Source organism: Scylla paramamosain, chromosome 40, assembly GCF_035594125.1.
Source record: "Scylla paramamosain isolate STU-SP2022 chromosome 40, ASM3559412v1, whole genome shotgun sequence".
NCBI classification, from domain to species: Eukaryota; Metazoa; Arthropoda; class Malacostraca; order Decapoda; family Portunidae; genus Scylla; species Scylla paramamosain.
The window spans coordinates 532,137-547,500 of NC_087190.1; the positions used below are offsets into that span (position 1 = coordinate 532,137).

Genomic DNA, 15,364 nt, shown 5'->3' on the forward strand with positions numbered 1-15,364 from the left:
TCAAAGCCTCTCCTCGTCTAGAAAACCTGAACATCAAAGTTTATTGCATGATATTGTGTGGCCGTGGCTATTGGCTGGCGCAGTGTGTGGCAACCATGCCTCGCCAACCACATTTTTTCATTCCCTGCCAGTCATCGTGAAAAATTTCCATCCTGCTTTGAGAAATAAGCTTAAGATAAGTTTAAAATTATTATTTTTTCTTATGTAAGAGGGGTTCTTCTTATGTAAGAGGGGATCTGGCCAAGTGTTACAAAACCTCGTATATAAAAAGAAAACCTTTTTGGAATGCTAGTCCCTAAGGAAAAACGGGCAAAACGATTACACAAAATTGGAGAAGTATCTTGAAACTTCCCTCCTGAAATAGTTAAAGTCATAGGTAGGAGGAAATAGAGACTCACACAGAGAGTTCATGAGTTTACCACTGAAAGGGATGAAAGAGTGATATACTGCTAACTTTAGCATTAGAGAGGTGGACAGAATAGGGATGAGAGAAAGTAGAAAACCTTTTGCAGTGTGTACGTGTGTGTGTGTGTGTGTGTGTGTGGTGTGTGTGTGTGTGTGTGTGTGTGTGTAATTCCTGACCAGAGGTTCCGTATCAACAAAACAAAGCAATATTGTTTTCCTCTAACTGGTGGGAAGGCTTAAATAGAGCTACCATGGAAGAGCCTTTGCCAGATTCTTTTCACTGTGCCAGGATCGAGAATACCGGGGATGATGTGTTTGTTGGTGGTTTTCTCGGAATACGTGGAGATGTAAAGGAAACGACCATCAACTGATACCTAAAGGACAACAAATGATACTTGAAAGTGTAGGGACACAACAACCCATGTATTACAGCCCACCTATCACCTCTTATATAATCTACTGCCTATTACGTATTAGACACAACGCTTCTACTACTGTTCACATGAAGGAAGGGTCTGCCAACTGATATAGTGTGTGGTACTTACAGTGTGGAGACAGAGTAACCCACGTATTACAGCCAACCTATCACCTCTTATACTATCCTACTACACTATCTGTTCTTTGAAAGCAGTTCTCGAAAATGCTAATGGATTCAAGTGGAAGATATCAGTGTTTCCAAAGATCTCACGATTCTAATGATAGCAAAACATGGATTTGCATCAGTACAAAACATGGATTTGCATCAGTAATAAAAAAAAAAAAGAACACATGAGAAACCAACTATGTGGCCTTTCAAAACTGAAAACTGCATAGGCTTAATTAAATAGAAGATATCACAGGGTGTCTCGATTCTAATGGTAGCATATGTAACAATGATTCTGTACCACGAATGAAGAGAGAAAAAAAAAAACACAAGAACTCAAATAATCGTTTATGTGGTCTTTGAAAACAGGTTGAAGTGGAAGGTATCAACATTTTCATTGTTGTTGCGATTCTAATGAAACTTTAACGATGAATCTGTAACAGCAGTAAGAAAAAATACCACAGATGAGGACCCAAAAAAATTATCTACATACTTTATAACATTTCAAAATAATCCTCGTGAAACTTAAAGGCATTTGAGAATACGAGTGTTCGTTAGCTACACTGACCTACATACAGAACAGAGCAGGAAAGGATCGTGAAAGATTTATTAGTCCGCTCAGATTAACTTGTTGGATAAGCCACAGCTTGCCACACTGTAATCTAAACAGAGAGGCGAGCAGAGAGAAAGATGCGTTTACTCATTCCATATTACTGTTTTCCCTTCAGCTTTTTTTTTTTTTTTATCAGCAGCAAATTCACGTCGATGGTGGAAATGTTTTGCGTGTGGTCCATGTTGTTTTATTTCCGTCCCACCTTCCCCCAATCCTACAATCTATGTTTAATTCACTCCCAGGCTTCCCCCAAACAGACTGCTCTGCTATTCTCATCTGTGACTCGAATATTTTTTCTCTCTCTCTCTCTCTCTCTCTCTCTCTCTCTCTCTCTCTCTCTCTCTCTCTCTCTCTCTCTCTCTCTCTCTCTCTCTCTCTCTCTGAAGATCAGGAATATTCGCTTTATTTTATTCGCTTTATTATATCATCTAAACAATATACATTTAATTTATCTCTTATGTGCATGAAGGATGCTGGCCAAAAACAAAAAATAAAAGAACCTCCTACATTATCACTCCCTTAAAAATAATAAATAAATAAAAAAAACAAGATTTCCAATGTTTTAATTCCCACTCGATGTACAGACAATAAACAGATTAAAGGCAATGAGGTTACCAATTCCCTCCTCATTTGTGGTAGTGTTATGATAGCGTGGCCAGTGTTCACTACAGGGTGCTATTGTGACCTATGCCTAGCGGAGAGGCGAGAATAAATAAAGCCTCATTGATATAATAGTAAGGGCACTGCTTTGTGTTACGGTCAGTGCACAGAATTAACTCTACTTTTCTTTACTCTGTTATTCTCACACATGGCTGACCTGTTTGGCTTGCTTGATTCTAGTTTCGTATTCACGGAGGTCGCACAAAATTATTTCTCCTCTTCTGAGCTCGAATTATTTTCATTTTCTTTTTCTGAGGTGACGCTCGTATTCTGAAACGCTTTGCTCTCTCACCAAGACTATTTTCAAAGGGAACAGAGATGGTAAGACAGGTTCTAAAGAGTATTTCCCCTGTTAATAAAGTTAATGATGTCTTGTTAATCTGTCACTAGAACTGTAAAAACACCATTGAAAACATGTCTAACTTCAGCTACAGCCTTTTGTATGTAGTGTTTCAGAATATGGTCCTTACTTTGCTTGATCATCGTTTCATATTTACAGAGAACGCGCAAAATTAAATTATTTCTATTATGTTATGTTGAAATTCAGTATTGTTTTTTCACATGGATGGACGGACGGTTGACTTGCTTGATCGTGGTTTCATGTTCACGGAAGTCACGGAAAATGAGTATTATTTTTATTGTGTTGAAATTCATTATTGTTCCGTTGCATGGGCGGGCGGCTGGCAAGTTAGCTAACACGGTCGTGGCCTCGTGAAAAAAAGGAAGCTGCACAAAATTAAAATGACACGCTTTCTTTGCCCCGTTAAAATGCACAATATATTGTTTTCTACATGAACGGGAGACTGCGCAAATAAATGTCAAATTAATGCATTTTCTCCATGACTAGTTTATCAATGATTGAAGTTTCCTGCGTGGTCTAATGAGCGTTGCTATTGTGTACTGTGGCGGTGACGTGGTGGTGGTGTGCTGTGATGTGGTGCTGTGGTGGTGGTGTGTGCTGTGGTGCAGGTTTAATCGTCAGGAGAATTACTTATTTTACAGTAAGTAACTCCTCATCCTCCCACTTCACCCAACCCATTCAAGAGAGAGAAAAAAAACGATAAATAAATAAAATAAATAAGTAAATAAATTGCAGAAAATACGATGTTGACTTCGATGATATAATGAATGATCTCTATAAACACATCGATCTGTTTCAATGATATATGTTGGTTGCCAGTTTTAGATTACTGCCAGTTTTAGATTACTTATATACAGTAACCTCCGTCTTTGTGGGAAAAGTGGCGCCTACCCATAAGATAAAAAAAAGGAGGAGAAAACTGCAAGAATCAATAAGTTTACACGTGGCAGCCCATGTATCAAATATGAATATCTGTAACACATGGTGTTTGATGGTGGTCACTATACAAATTATTTCTGTATATTGCTCGTTTCATATTTGTTTGTTTCATAGTATTTGCTCGTTTCATATGATAACTACCTAGGAATAATGAGTGTTAATGAGTGTTTCATTTGTGTATGAATCCCTCGAGCGGTAAACCGAGGGAAGGTAGCTCAGGGAGGGAGGTCAAGCCGGCATTCTATCTGTGCTATAGCAGCCGCACACACATTGTTGGATTTAAACCTGTGGAGTTATTTCCTGTGAGCGCCAGAGATTGGTGAGTGTTCCTCTATTATATTTGTGATAGGTTTAGGAATATGTTAGGAAAGTGTAGTACTTTGTTGCTTGTTATTCTCTCCTGTAGTATTTACTTTACGTTACACCCAGAACTATTACATGTATGTTGTGTTTTTTGTGATTTTAACTTAAATTGTCATAGTTAGGTAATCAAACATTCATGTGAGATTTATGTGACCCAGAAGGGTCTTTACACCGTAAGGATAGTCACCATAGCTTGTTAGCTAGTAGTTTATTTATCATGTATTTGTTAATTTCTTTTTCTTTTTTTTGACACGTGTGCATAGTGATTTCATTAATGTGTTGCTCTAATGCCTTCATGTGGACTTTGTGATGTTACTTATGTTAATTTTGTATTGCATAGAGATTAATTAAGAGTCCTTTTCCAGTTGGAACCGTTCACCCTCACGTTCACTCTTACGTTCACCATATGGGACAAGTAAACACACACAAGAATGAACGAGTGTCAATAACCTGGCGTAATAATATACCAAGAAGAAATACCCTTATCTAACGCCCCTGAGTGGCTGTTATAATATGAATACCTATCTGTCATCACTGTTCATACATGGATGTGTAAATGCCCGCCACGAGCCCCCAACAGTCTCTAATACATGCGCAAGAAACGACCAATGAACGAACTAAATCAATGATAGACTAAATAACTGTTAGACTGATTGACCAACTTAATGACTAAATGATTTGCTAATTGACCATTTAATTAACTGGCTGACTATTTAACAAACTGCCCTATTAATCAACTAACTGACTGACTAGTTAAGCACATGACTGAGACTAATAATTACCACAGACAAGCTCCCCAACGACGCCCATTAGCAGCATTAACACTATATGCAGACGACATTACACAGGTGATAATATACCCCATGGAATTAGACATGGTGAATTTTGCATTAAATAAATGTACCTTGCTAACAGTTACGAATACAATTTGGAAAGAAAGAACAAATCGTGAAGTATTACTGTAATGGCACAAACGAGAACGATAAATCTAAGTAACTGATAATACAGCCATATGAGGGTACTATTAGCATCAAAGAAATAGTGTGTGTTAAAAGTTACGAATACAAAAAGAAAAATACGAACAAACCGTGGAGGATCACCGTAATGGCAGGAGCGAGGGCGATAAACCTAAAGTAACTGATAATATCGCCACGTGAACTTAGACAAGAGGGTAAAACGTCTTATTAAAATACCATAACGTGTTAACAATAACGAACACATTTGGATAGTAGAATAAGCCGTGGAGTATCACTTTAATGGGACTAGCAGTGATAACGGCTAAAATAGGTGATAGTAATTATAGACATATTAAATTGAACATAAAGAAGAAATTTGCAGTAAATTAAACATAAGGGTGAAATTTGTAGTGAAGAAACATTGCTTGTTAACAATTACGAACACAAATGGAAAGTTAGAACAAGACGTAATGGGATTAGCAGTGATAAAGATAAACTTAAAATAACTGTGGCCGACAAACTAAATACAAGAAAACAGGGAAAGGTCCTCAGGCTCAGATTCATAAAATATAGATTCATATCACAAACGAGAGAGAGAGGGAGAGGGAGAGAGAGTGTGTTGGGAATGGGAAGGCTGCAGAGGAGATGTGCGTGTGTGTTGACATGGATTTTGTACCAATCTTTCGTTATGTTGAGTCTGAATATTTTCCCTTGGTTTTCATGTTCCATGTCCTGGTCGTGCACAGTTATTTTGGTCGTGATTCTGGCTCAGTGTCCCGCCAGATTCTCGTTTAATATTCCACTGGCCTGCTCTCATCTTCCATTTCTGTTCACAATTGCCATCGAGCCTTATAGACGAACAATGGGTAGTGTTTGGGTACTCACCGCGCCACAACACTCCACTTTAGCGCTGACAAACTTAGCCTGTAAATAAAAAAAAAAAACAGTTAACATGGAAGAAAAACATGAAATCAAATAAGAATATCCTCTGTGACGCAAAAATGACTTATCAAAGAACTTACCTCCCTCCTTACCTAAACTAATAAACAAACACACAAACTACAAATTTCAGACAATTACAAAACGTCTATTCTCTGTGAAGCAAAAACTAATCATAAACCCGAACCCCGGTGCGTCCATACATAGACTCAGGGCGAGGCGGTCAATATCCAAGCTGGGGTCGGAAAGGAGATCTTGAAGGGCCTCCCCAGGTCTGCCTGAAGCACTGCCTGGCCTACCCGCCCGTCCGACCGCCCCGCCCCAGGAATGACCCACTGGAAAGCCCAGCACATCACCCCCTCGAGCCTCTTATCAGGAACCCTTAATTGAGGGAGAAAATTAGGAAATCCTGTTATGCCCGAGGGAGGTTCGCTGCATTTTTGTTATGAACACGAAGGGCGAGGGAGGAAGGGAGGAAGGAAGGATGGGAGAGGGATAGGGGAGAAGGATGGAGGAAAGGATAGTGATGAAATAACGAGGAAGAGAGGAAGAGACAGCAGAGGAAAAAGGGAAGAGGGGGAGAGGAAAGGAAGAGGGAAAGATGGTGATGAAAGAACGAGGAGGGAGGAAGGGGCAGGAGAAGGAAAGGAAAATGGATGAGGGAAGATTGGCGAGGGAAAAGATATGGGAGAGGAGAAGAGGACGAGAGCAAAGAAGCAAAAATGGTGAATAAAGGAGGTAAGATTGGGTTGAGATAAAAAAAAAAATGAAGAAAAGAAAGATGAAAGGGGCAGAGAGAGAGAGAGAGGATAGAAAGAAAAAGAAAGAAAAAGAAAAGAAGGAAAGAAGAATCCGTTAAAATCTTTTGTGGGAAAGAAAACCCGACTTACAGCGTCACAACAACGAAGTCATATTACACCGGATATTGTTACGAAAAAGCGCTATATCACCTAACGAAAAACTGCCTTTAGCGAGAATCGAACCCACAACCATTATACCGCGAGGAGAGCACTGTACCATAGAGCCACCGAGTCCTATTTCAGGCAGAGGGGGAAAGGGGTAGAGCGGCAAAGGTCAGGGTCAAGGTACGGCAGGAATAAGTATATACAAATACGAGGCCCTTACGCAAATATGAAATGAGGTTATATTAAGTTTAATTATGTGTTTGTATTCAATTTATTTTTACCTGCGTCGACTTTTCGTCTCTCTCTCTCTCTCTCTCTCTCTCTCTCTCTCTCTCTCTCTCTCTCTCTCGTTCTCCATAAGATTTAGAGGATGAAAAAAGTATGAGAAAAATACAGCCTCTTCAGAAAATTGTTTTATAATATGGGGTTGAATTTAATTATGTATTTGTATCCAATTTATTTATACCTCCGTTGATTTCCGTGATTTCTTTTTCTTATCTTTTTTACTCCTTAAGATTTCGAGAAGAAAGAAAGTGAGGAAAATTACAGATCTTCAGAAATAGTTAAATATTGTGTAGTGGTATTCAATTACGTATTTGCATTCAACTTATTTATACCTGCGTCGATTCTCGTTATTTTTTTTTCCTTAACATCGTGAGAAGATAAAAAGGTAAAGTGAGAGGAAAATAAAATATCTTCAAGAAATAGTTATATAATATGACGTTAAGTTTAACTGTATATTTATATTCACTTTATTTATACCTGCGTCTATTTCAGTGAGCTTTATTCAGTCCTTAAGATTTAGACCTTGCCGCGGTCTTTCCATATCATCCTTCACATTTAATACTCCTTAGATCATAATGAAAAATGGTAAGCTTAAGAACGAAGACAAGAGTGTTGCGATGGTGTTGGTAAACTAGTATGTCGTAATAAAAAAAAAAAGGAAGCAAATGATTAGAGTAAAGCTGGGGAAACAAAACAACGTGATTCAGATGTTGAAAGAATGGCAAAAAAGAAAAAAAAGTCGTGTTTACTTAAATTGCATACTTTTTCATGAACCATATGAAAAAAAGGGAAAAAAAAAACCAAGGAAAGTAGAAAAAAATGCTCCAAATGCACGAAGAATAATAAGAGAAATGAAGCAAATTCCATGCAGAATTTTATTTGCAACGTTGATATTGCTGTGCGTACAAGCTATATGAAAAAAAAAAAGGGGGGGGAAAAAAACAAAACCAATGAAAAACCAACTAAATCGTATTCTACCTAGATTTCAGAAATGATCTCATAATCTCATGAATCATAAAAAAAAGAGGATTAAAAGAACGAAGGGGAAAAACAAAACAAGGAGTGAAAAATTTATTTGCTATCGGTGTACGAGAAATCACAAGAAACAATACTGTATTCTACCTAGATATCCGAGTTGAATTAATGCGCTCTTCATAAACCAACGAAAATTATAAAAGGAAAAACAAACCAGCGGGAAGAAAAAGTAAATTTGCTGTTGATATACGAGTAAGAGAGGAAAGAAACTAAATATTGTTCTTACATTTGGAAGTGACCTGATATTTCGCTCATGAGTCATTATGAGAGAAAAAAAAAGCACGGAAAACGAAAAGACGGTTGAGAAAAAGTTAAATTTGCTGCCTACGTACAAGAAACAGTAAGAAAATATTATGTTTATTTATTTATAGAAGGGCTAAAAACTGGAACAAGAAAATAGCAGCTTGCAAAAGAATAAACAAAACAGTGTCCTACTGAGCGTTCCAGAGTGGTGTGGTAGTTTATTCACAGAGTCATGATGAAGATGGAAGCAAGAGGGGAAAAAAAAGTAGGAAAAAGTAAAGGAAAAATATAATCGTGGTCAAGATTCCCTAAGTGATCTGATATTGTTCGCCACTCATAAAAAGAAAAGAAAGAAAAAGCGAAAAGATAAATAAAGCAGGAGAAAAAACTAGAATAAGGAAACAGGAGCTTGCCAGAGTCGGCGTTGCTAAAAGAACTACGCTTCCTGATCCAATATTTAGCGCAACATTCGTATCTCGGCTCTGCTTCACACAGCTCGTCCCTGCCGCGGCGAGACGAGGGAAAGGAAGGGAAGGCTGCACCAGCGCGTGGCAAAAAAAAATACACACCGATTACCGTCGCTTTCAAGTAAGAATATGACACTAATTCCAAGTCAAATATTAACTCTGTTCCATTCCCAGCGTGGCGTCGCGGCAGCACGCGGGGCATTCCAGGTTAATATTTGCCCCGAAAAGATGAAAAAGAGCACGAAGCAGTGACGCAAAAAGACGGCTCGCCCCTCCTCCTCCTCCTCCTCCTCTCGTCCTTCGTTCTGCATAATTAACCAGCGGCTCGGGGCGTCTGCCGGGGGCGCCGCTCTCCCTCCGAGGAATTATTCAAATACCTAATGATCTCTAATTACGTCATTATTATCCAGACGAAGAAATGGAAGGAGGGTGGAAGATGGAGGCAATGGCGAGGCAAAGTATTATCTGGCCGGGGGAGGAAAGACGCAACCCGGAGCCAAATGCAAATGGAAAGAATAGAAAGAATATACGTTCCTGGGGAGAACCCGGCACGGCGGATACATTTTGCTGCGAGCGTCCACTTCAACGCGTATAATGAAGAATAAACAGTGAAACGATGAAATATAAATGCGGGAGAAAGCGTCAGATGAGCGAAGAGGAAACACAGACGGGAGGGAAAATGGTGGAAGCTAAAATTGACGAGAGAAGAAGGAAGGAAGAAAGAATAGCGACGACACGCCAGAAAATGAGTAAGGGTAAAATGAAAAGGGGAAGGAAGGAAGAATTGAACAGAAGCATAAAAGATTTGGCAAAATGGGTAAAATAAACTACGGGGAAGGCGGATATGGAGAAGAAAGAGACAAGTATAAAAACAGAGAAGGGAGCAAATGAGAAAAGGTGGAAGGAAAGGACGTTGAAAATATCTGACTGAAAAAAAAAGGAAGAAATGTCAATAAAAAAAGGACGAAAATGAGAAGCAACGATACAATATTAAAAAGGCAAAGAATAATAACCAGGGAGAAAGAAAATGCAAAACGAAAATTGAAATATAATACAACGTAGAGAAAAAAAAAAAAATAGCCAGCGAAATCAGGAAAGTAGAGGGACACAGAATACAAAGATACTAATTTAGCTGCGACGTGTAAATGTAGCTTACTAATTTTACTCCCTATGTTTTTATATTGATCTTTTATTTGTTATTTAGTATTTGTATTTTTATTATTCTTATCTGTATTCATTATTTATTTCCTTTGTTTATTTCATTTGACTGAATAAGTGAATGACTGATTTATTTCTTATTTTTATCTGCTTATTTATTTTTGTTTATTTATTTATTTATTTTTTGTTTGGCGGCCAAGAGCGTGTTTAAAATTCTCCCTTTTTTCCAAATTTTTACTTCCCTCTTGCATTTTTTTTTTTTTTATTTTGCATGTATTTATTTTCCTTTTTGTCATGCTTCCTTTTTTCTAGTCACGTGTGGTAGCTTATTTTGTTTTGTCTTTTTTCTTCTAGTAATTTTTTTTTTATTTTAATACATCATTGTCTCTTTTCACCTTTTTTCAACTCTTATTTTTCTAATGAACTTTTATCTCTCTGCTGAGCTTCGAATTTTTCTTCTTTCCTTTCGTCATATGTATTTCGTAATGTACTGGAATCTGCTTTTCCCTCTTTTAATCTGTTTTTTTTTCTCTCTTTTTTAATCTGTTTTTTCGTTCCTTTATTTTTTTTCTTTCGTCACCAGTCGTCACAATATGAATCTTAGTGTTTTCACCTTATAATTCTGTACTCTGTTTATGATTCTGTATTGCTTTTTTTTTTTTTTTTCATTCAGTCATTTCTTCAACAGTATTTCGTAGTATTAGTGTCTGCTTGCTTCTGTTTCGTAACTGTCATTGCTTTTCCATTCAGCTCTTCCATCTTTTCTACCTTAATTTCTTCAAAGATATAAGAAAATTCTCTCTCTCTCTCTCTCTCTCTCTCTCTCTCTCTCTTTCTCTCTCTCTTTCTGGAGCACTTGTTATTCTTGTCCTTCTGTTCTCCTTCTGTTCGTTCCTCACGCAGCTGTTTTCATCTGTTTCACTCCATGTTTTCTGCGTCTGTTCCTTGCCCTCTCTCCTTTTCCATCCATCACTTTGTTCCTTGGTCTTTATTTCTTTTACTTCATTATTTCATTATTTTATTAACACATGGAACGCAACCTCTCCTCACCAAATGCCTTTTTACTATTTTTTCTTTCTTTTCCACTTGTTTATTTATGTCTAGTTCCTTATTAACCTTTATGTATTAAGCCACGCAGGAGCAACATGAGTCGGCAACACACAAGACGCAGCCTTTCCTCTCTTCATCCCTTCGTCAGGAACCCAAATTTTGAGTGTTATTTTTAGCGAGTGAGGAGGCGTCCCGTGCCGCGCGGCCCAAACAGGCTTAGACCGCCTCCCCAGAGTATCTCATTTATCTCTCCGCCGCTGTCAGGGAGGACGGCGTGTTATTCTTGGCTGGCGACGGAGGGTGACGCTGGATAGACGCTTTAATAGACTAACGTGTTGGGCTTGGCATTTTCTTCAACTATCCTTTTTTCAAGAGGTGTTTTTACTGTTACATCAGGAGACTTTCGTTAAGCGGTACGGTATTGTTAAGTTTAAGAAATAGATAAACATTTTTTTAAAGACTATACGTGTTCTGTGTGCTGTCTTTAATAATTTATTCATAACTAAATCAATTAATTCTTTTAAGTCGACTAATATGTTACTGTGTTCTATTCTTCCCTGGGATATTTTCTTCTTGTCACATCTAACAATATTTAATCTAATAACACCAGTAATATCATTAAGGAAATTAAACTCGTGTTTTTTAACAGACTAACATGTACTTTATTTTGTTGTTAGTACTTCCTCTCAAAGATTAGCGTCTTAGATTTTTTTTTTGTATTACTGAGAAATGTTTACAATCTTTAGAATTATATGTAAACAATGATCTTGTGATAGTATATATTGAAGTTCATTTTCTTCGATTAGTGTGATTATTATTGGAATTATTACTATTATTATTTATAATTTATTCATATATTAATTCCAGAGGCGCCTCTCATCTTTTAATTGTTTGCACGCCTCTGTTTCTCAACGCTACCTTGTACATTTGTTAATATAAGACAGACTCCACCTTGATGTTTCTATTTGGACCCAACAATACAAACAATACAATCATTTCTTTAATCAAACGTTTCCTGGGATATGCTTTCTCTCTCTCTCTCTCTCTCTCTCTCTCTCTCTCTCTCTCTCTCTCTCTCTCTCTCTCTCTCTCTCTCTCTCTCTCTCCTGTCACATCTATCAGTATTTCAGTCATGAATCTTTATAAACGTAAGCAAACAAAAACTCTTTACGTGACTAATGGCTTTTTCTCAGACGATTATTCTTTTTTTCTGAAACAGTCTGCTTTTTCTTTCAGTACTTCACTTAGAGATATTAATAATTCTTCATAAGGAAATAAAAATAATTTACTTTATTAGTTTATTTATCTTATTCATTTATTTACTTACTTTTTTCCAATATGATGTATTCTCTTAACCCTTTTATTTGTACACACCCGAACAGCATGTCTCACAACACATTTTCTTTTACTTGAATTATTCGTGAAAATTTCCGACACAACTTCTCTTGCGTTATATTCGTTTGTAAGTCCTTTCATTAATGTACATCCAGCGTCACATATTCTACGTTTTCTTTTTTATGCACCTAGAGTAAGAAATCGCATCACATTTTATATAACACATTCCTTTAATTCACCTGTAAGTGTGCACTCACCGCATCCATGTTAGATTTTCCTTCAGTTCGTTTTATTTAGTGAGGACTCCTGCCACATCTTATTCATCATTACGTATTCTTTTTGTCCATCTATCAGTGCGCACCCTCGCCACATCCATATTACATTTTCTTTTATCTCGCTTTATTGGTGAAAATTCTTGTTCTATTTCATATAACATAATACATTCTTTATATTTCATCTATTGTCGTGCACCCTCACCATATCCTCACCACATCAATATTACATTTTCTTTTAGTTCCTTTTATTGGTGATACTCTTTCCATAATTCATTTAACATTAGGCAGGATCTTTTTTTTTTTTGGTCCATTCATTAGCGTGCAACCCTCACCGCATCTATATTGCATTCTCTTACTTCATTTTATTTGAAAGAACTCTCGGTACATTCCTGCCAACTTTGCAATATATATATATATATTTTTTTTTTGTCTCTTCGTTAGTACCCAACCTCACCGCCTCACAGTATCCTTCACAATACAACATTTCCTTTCATTTCAGTTGCTGGCGTGGTGGCGGACTCCTCCCCTCACACCGCAGCTGGATGCCTGGAACACAAGCCCCGCACAGCTCTCCACGTACCGGCTCGTTAGCACCACACTAAACCAACCCAGAACCTGAGCCTGAAAATTGGCCTTCCACTCTTCCCTCTCGCAACATTTTATTTCTTTCTCTCATTTGTTCTTCCCTTTCATTCTCCCACTCTGCTCTTCTTCGCTCTTCCGTGTTCTTTTAAATCATGACATTTGAATTCCTCTTGTCTGTTCGAGTGAAGCAAATAGGACTTTGCTTCGTTCAGAGTTCAAGTACTATAGGGTTGTACCATTGCCAACAAAACCTTTTTCGCCGTGCTTTTATCAAGAGATCTCAAAATTTCCGTGGTATTATTCATTTCAGCTTAGGCTCCAGCACACTTGAACGCTGTAGGCTCCAGCACACTTGAACGCTGTATGGTTTCAGTGCAAGACAAATGAAGCTATCTATCTAGTTGCTATCGGATATAGTTTTTAATCAGCAGGAAGCAGAAAGCAAAGGTGAATGAGTGAAAAGTGAGAAAAAGATATCTTTCCTTGATCAGAACAACTTAATACGTTTTCTTCCCCAAATCGTCTTCAGTTACACAAGACCTCTAACCTAACCCTACAAACAATGACGAAACATTCTGGCAATAAAAAAAGGAAAAGCAGCGTTTCAACACGTCCTGAGAGCAAGACAGATCCTGGAGGGCTGGACTCGACTGGACTCAGCTCTCTGGACGTCTCTTACTCCTCAACAAAGCGAGGCGAGGCAAGGCGACCAGCGGGGCTCATATACCCGACCCCGCCATTCAGGGGAAAGCCTCCTGATCCGCTCTGACCGCCTCACGCACTTGCACCGGCTAAGGCAAAGCAATAAAAGGAAGCAAAAGGAAGACGATGCTGCTGCTAAACTCAGGATGAAACTGACCGCACAGATATATCTTCTTCTTTACTTCCCACGACCTGGACACATTTCTAAAAGGCAAGGCAAGGGAAGGTGAACTGAAGCGAAAAGATGAAAATAAGTAAAGGGAGAGAAGTGTACGTTATTTATTTTTTTTCCGAGATGCACTTTCATTATTATTTTCTTCCTTAGGCATGTGCGTTCAATTCCAGATACATTTACAAAAGGTAAGGGAGGAGGAGGTGGAGTAAAGCAGAAAGATGAAAATAAGTAAAAGAGAAAGATATAAGGAAAATAACAAGATGCACTTTTGTTATATATTTTTTTCCTTAGACACAATATGCACTTGTTTTTAGATACATTTCGAAACAGAATAGGAGTGAAGGCAAAAATTAAAATGAGACAAGGAAGAACGATATATTTCTGTTTATATTTTCTAACCTAGACGTGTGCATGTATTTTTAGAAGCGCGTACCTACATTTCAAGAGGGAATAGAAAATGGAAGGAAGAAAAAGATGGAAGAAAAAAGAAAAATGTATTTACGTTATCAGTGAAGGGAGAATTGTATATGTTATTATTTTCCCCCTTAGACTTGATGGGTTAATTTTTAGATACATACATTTCAAAAAGGAATAAACAATAAAGTGATATATTCTTTTGTTTTTAAATTCCTAAATTTCAAGAAGGAATAGAAGGTAGAGTGAAGTGAAAAGAGAAAGATGTAGGTCATTATTTACCTCCTTATCCACATGCATTTATTTTTTAATTAAATTTCATAAAATAATTGAAGATGGAGTGAAGTAAAACAATAAAAATAAATAAGAGAAAGAGAAAAGTTATATATGTTTTCATTCCTACTTGTGACGCATACGTGTGTGTGTGTGTGTGTGTGTGTGTGACTAGGTATATAGATAGATCAAAGTCCTACTGACATTTCAAAAAGGAACAATGTCAAGTAGAACAAAAAATTGCAAATAAGTAAAAGAAAAATTGCAAATAAGTAAAAGGTGATAGACATTGCTATACATTTTTGAAAGACCTAACATAAATTATTTTACTTCCTATGACAACGATATATTTCAGAAAGAAAAATAGCGCACGGTAAAAAGCGACGAAGTGAAAGTAAGTAAAGAGAGAAAGAGATGCAGTGATTGTATTAAAAGTCAGTTGCATAAATATTTCTTTCTAAGACTTACTTGCACATTGTTTTTACTTTCTCTGACCTCAATACATTTCAAAAAGGGAGAGAAGGTGAAGTGAAGCGAAAAAATGAAAACGAGAGATTTATTGCCATTATTATTTCTTCTGAGACTTACAGATGCCTATTTTACTTCGTATGACTTTCGCATTTTCAAAAAAGGAGAAAATGGA

At 37.3% G+C, this 15,364-nt stretch overlaps 1 long non-coding RNA gene across 1 annotated transcript; it reads left to right on the forward strand.

Annotated features, from left to right (window-relative positions):
• The first annotated feature begins 3,625 nt into the window (after nt 1-3,625).
• Nucleotides 3,626-14,132, forward strand: LOC135092663 (uncharacterized). Its single transcript, XR_010262980.1, has 2 exons — nt 3,626-3,880; nt 13,072-14,132. It is a non-coding gene; the product is annotated as an uncharacterized LOC135092663 (long non-coding RNA).
• Nucleotides 14,133-15,364: the final 1,232 nt, after the last annotated feature.